Source organism: Arachis hypogaea, chromosome 15, assembly GCF_003086295.3.
Source record: "Arachis hypogaea cultivar Tifrunner chromosome 15, arahy.Tifrunner.gnm2.J5K5, whole genome shotgun sequence".
Taxonomy (NCBI): Eukaryota; Viridiplantae; Streptophyta; class Magnoliopsida; order Fabales; family Fabaceae; genus Arachis; species Arachis hypogaea.
Window position 1 is genome coordinate 10,876,055 of NC_092050.1, and position 4,585 is coordinate 10,880,639.

The 4,585-nt window shown below is 33.2% G+C and overlaps 1 long non-coding RNA gene across 1 annotated transcript; it reads left to right on the top strand.

The window, feature by feature from the left end:
• The first annotated feature begins 1,137 nt into the window (after positions 1–1,137).
• LOC112749167 (uncharacterized) lies at positions 1,138–3,801 on the top strand. Its single transcript, XR_003175073.3, has 3 exons — positions 1,138–1,998; positions 2,079–2,125; positions 2,223–3,801. It is a non-coding gene; the product is annotated as an uncharacterized lncRNA (long non-coding RNA).
• The last annotated feature ends 784 nt before the right edge of the window (positions 3,802–4,585 follow it).

The following is a 4,585-nucleotide window of genomic DNA, read 5'->3' on the forward strand; positions in this document are numbered from 1 at the left end:
AGAGACACGGACGTTTTTATGAATTTTTTTTCTTTTTTGTCCATGGTGCTATTTTTTATTATTCCACTGTTACCCCTTCTTATTTTTTCTATTTTGCGTTGTTCTTAGAAAGTACTTTTTTTTACTCCATGCTCTTTTTCTATCTCTACGTTCTTTTTCTTTCTCTTTTTTCTCAGGTACTCTCTCTTTTTTATAAAAATTTTTATTGGACTGAATAATTTCTTTTTTCTTATCATTCTTACTTCAACATCATTTTAACTTTATATTATATTATTTTATTTGTAATAAAAATAATAACAAAAATAATTAGTCTGGAGACTTTTAAAAGATAAATATTATAAAGGTAAAATTGATATTTTAAAATGCTAAAAAATAATTTATAAATTATAATTGATTTTATATAATTTAAAAAAAATTAATTTTTTGAAAGAAAAATAAAATTTTAGATAAAAAAAATTAATTTTCTAAATAAAAATAGATTTTTATGTGCAAAAATTAATTTTTTTCCATTTAAAAATGGATTCTTTTTTTAAAACTGATTTTGTATTTAAAATTAATTTGGCTTATTAACCTAAATGAAATTTTTTATTAATCAAACTCAGATTTTTTTTGTTAATATTAACTATATGTATTCCTACATATTAATAATAAATTTAAAAAAAATAATTATATTTATAAATTTTATTTTAATATAAATATTATTATATAATTTTTTATTAAAATTTTTGACTGCTTCAAATATTTTTTTCAAGTTCCCACTGTCTGTACTCCTACGTACTCTTATTATTTATTAAATTAGTTTATACTCAAAAATTTGGAATCACATGACTATTTTAGTCATTTTATATAATATTTTAGTCCTGTCCATGTGTATCCAAACATAATACTAGACATTACATTAGTGTCCTATCCATCGTATCCAAACACGATACACAAAACATAATTTTTAATGTCTCTGTCCTATTGTCTTTGTCTCAGTGTTCTGTTCTGTCGTGTCTCTACAAACAAACGCTACCTTAAAAAACCATCAAGTTGTTGGATAATCATGGTGCAGTAACCCAATAATGCATGATTCAGCCCAAGAAAAAAACTGTGTGTAAAGTTAAGAGAGAACTGAAACCATCCAACAACCCACCAAAAACACCAAGCAAAAACTTTGTCAAGGCTTGTTTTTCTTTTTGGTGAACATTATCACTTTTATTTTTTGTTCTCCTATTTTTAATGAAGACAAAGAAGCCCAACAAGACCTGAAGATGAAATTTTATTTGACAAAAGATTGTATTATCAGCGTTTAGACCCAACAAAACAAAGGATTACAGGGTTGCATTGTATTAGTACTTACGTAGTTACGTAGATAATTTCCCTTCATCTTTCGTTAAAGTTAAAAAAATCAGGGCCTCTTGTTTTTTCTTTTTTTCTCCTTCCGGGAAGCACGTGAATTAGAAATTGGAGCCGTGTTTAACGAGGACTCTAGATAGTAACCCATATGCCATCGTGTAAATGACGCAATTCAACTTTCTAGTTCTAGGCGTAAAGATCACGCAGCTTTGAATTGTTCTTTTGGCCAGCTTATCTTTGCCGTCTATCGGTCTATGTATGTTGGGGTAAACACTAGAACGATAAACATAGACACCGCCATTGTCCCCACTATTTCCCAAAAATACCCCTCATTATTATTATTATTATTTTCAAAAGCGACACGTCACTGACAGCGCTACCCCACCCGATAAATAAATGAACCGCACCTAACTTTCCACGCCTCACAATCTCCTACCGTCAATACAATCAAATCTCAACCGTCAGATCTACACAGCCCTATTATATAAGATAGGTTTGGGTTTCCTCCTTTATGTCATTCATCTCCGGCTTCCCCTGATCCTTATCCTTGTCTTTTAGATTAGGTCAGATCTTGTTCACGCGTTTTCTCTGATACACCTATTCTCCATAGATCTGTATGGATCCGATCCAGAGCTACACGCCGATGGTGCTTTTGTTCGGGTATGGTCAATTTTCTATTGAATTTTCGCTTAGTAGAGCTTTGATGGATAGGTTTTTACAGTTTTAATTTTGTTTTACAGGTTCTACAAGGATCTGACGCTCGTTGCCTCAGATCTAACGTTCAGAGGTGCGCGCTTCACGTTCGTCTTGCTTTTGGAATCTGTTTCGTAGCAAGTCCTTTGTTCATGGGTTTATCGAGGCTCTTGAGGTGTTGTATTTTGCAGGTACGGCAGAGAATCGGTTATCGGATGGACACAGCGTAGATCCATAGAGAAACCAATCTGTTGCCGCTTTTCCCTAGTTGATATCTCCGTCTCCAGATCTACCATGATCGATTGCAGCGAAGCTCGTTCTGGCGAAGAACTCCGTAACCTATGTTGCAGATCTCAGAAATTGTAAAAGAAAATTAGTGTATGCTTTGAAGTTAAAGAGGAGGACGAGTGTGTGTGGATGTAGATTACGGGATGAAGAACCTCAATAACGCTGAGCGGGTTTGAGGTTTGGAATCCTGAGTGATCTTGTCATCCGACCTTTGCCATGACAGGTGCGCTTGCATGGCAGGTCAAACAAAGTTAATAAAAAAAGAATTTATTTGGTTTTGGGGGGTGAATCGCACGGGAGTTGCCCGGGGTCACCCCCTTGTGTGTGGTGTGTGCTTCCTTTTCGTTCTGCTCCCTTTTTATTACCTATCTGTTGCTCTTTCAACACCGGACGGGATGGAAACACCAGCGGATACGCATGCTCGTACGCTCCAATAATTGAGGTATCATCTTAACAGTTATTCGCATTAGATCATTATATACTTACGTATGCACCGTTAAAATTCGATGGAAAACTAATTTCTAATAACATCCCCACCCTAAAAGGAGCTGGTAAATTAAATAAGAAGTATCAAGTAGTTTTTATCGGTAGTTTTTTGGTATATGGGATATATATGCTTTTTATAATTTACCTAATATACATGGAAGCAACATCATTATGCAAATTCTAACACCTTGATCTTTTATTAATATTTTGAATGAAAACAGCTCGTTAGTTATCGCTTGTTCCTCAGTTAGTTTATAGTACAATCTTTTTTTTTCAGAGTTTATAGCTCATAGTACAATCTTCGTTTTTTTATAGCTCATAGTACAATCTTCGTTTTTTTAATTTTATATTAACAACGGAAATGTGCACCAACAGTTTTGTAATTTGGTATTAATTTCATTCATACTCATCGAGCTATTAATATAGGGGTAGTTATGCATTTTATAGCTCTACTACGGGTTTATGTAACTATGATGTACTTCAATGGAAAGGAAGAAAACACTGGCTGTAAAAAGTTTGTAGTTTAGAAACATGTTCTCTTTGAAGCCGATGTTGTCAGGAATATTGCTCGAGGAAATCTGGTGTTGAGGAGGGATGTAGCATTAACATTTTCGAGTTGTTGCAACCCGGCTGCTTGACGATTTTGAAGTCTTAAAGAAACTAGTCAACATTGGCAGTGGACCGAAGCTTCCACATGATGATTTTAGTATGGTTTTCTAGTCTTTCATCAATATATTAAGGTGAAGATTCTTTCAATTTCAGTACGTTTCATGTTCTATGTTTATAATATTTTACTCGTCTAACGAATTACATATTTAGTTTAGCTGGAAAACTGTAATGTTTACCGAAGCACGCCTTAAACCCCCACCCTCCCCTATTCTTTTTTCCTTTGTTTCTTTACACAGTAAATCCTTTGGTAGTTGATGCCGTTTTGTTGCATTTTCATATTCAGTAGATCCTTTTTTAAATGAAGCAATGCTAGTTCTTGTTGGTGAATTGTGGTGATTCTCTCATTTCGAGGGTTAACCAGTTCTCATTCAAATGATAGTTTTTGTTAGCTATGCATTGTGCTAGGATAGAAATGTGTTGTTTGGGATAAGTGAATTTTGAACCGATGAATTAGATTCTCTCTTTTCATGCCTTTGCTATGTATTTGTATGTTTGGGACTACCAGTTAAATACTCATAATTACGCGGGTAATTTGAAGTGTACAACTTATCTGACGTTACATGCAAAACATATATTGGATCTAGCCTTTTTCGAATGCTGGATATTAGTTTTGGATACGGCTGGTGCCACTTACGCAACATCTAGTGATGTTCGTGGAATGTGGTGATAATTTCCGTGAGATGTTTCTTCTGGAGGATGGCTTTTTGTGATTCTGAAATTCAGCTTTTCTGCTAAGGGTCTTGGATATTTTTAAGTATATTACGATGGCTTCTTGATTTTTCAAATGCAGACAAGAATGTCACTAATTTTTGGTGCGACATGTATATAGTTTTTTAGAAATTGGATATTAATCTGGTTTGTTTGCAAGTATTTATGAAAAAATGAGATTTAAATCTGATGATTTTATACGAATTAGGTTTATGTTTTTTGCTATGGCCGAAAATATCTTCAAATAATTCATGAGAATGAATTTTGATCAAAATATTTTTTTAGTGTATTTTTCAAAATCTAAGTATTTATACGGATCATAAACGATATGCCAAGTACAAAATTTTGGTTTTTTGGTCGGCAGATTAAAAAATTAGGATTTATTTTGGTAGTATTTATCCAA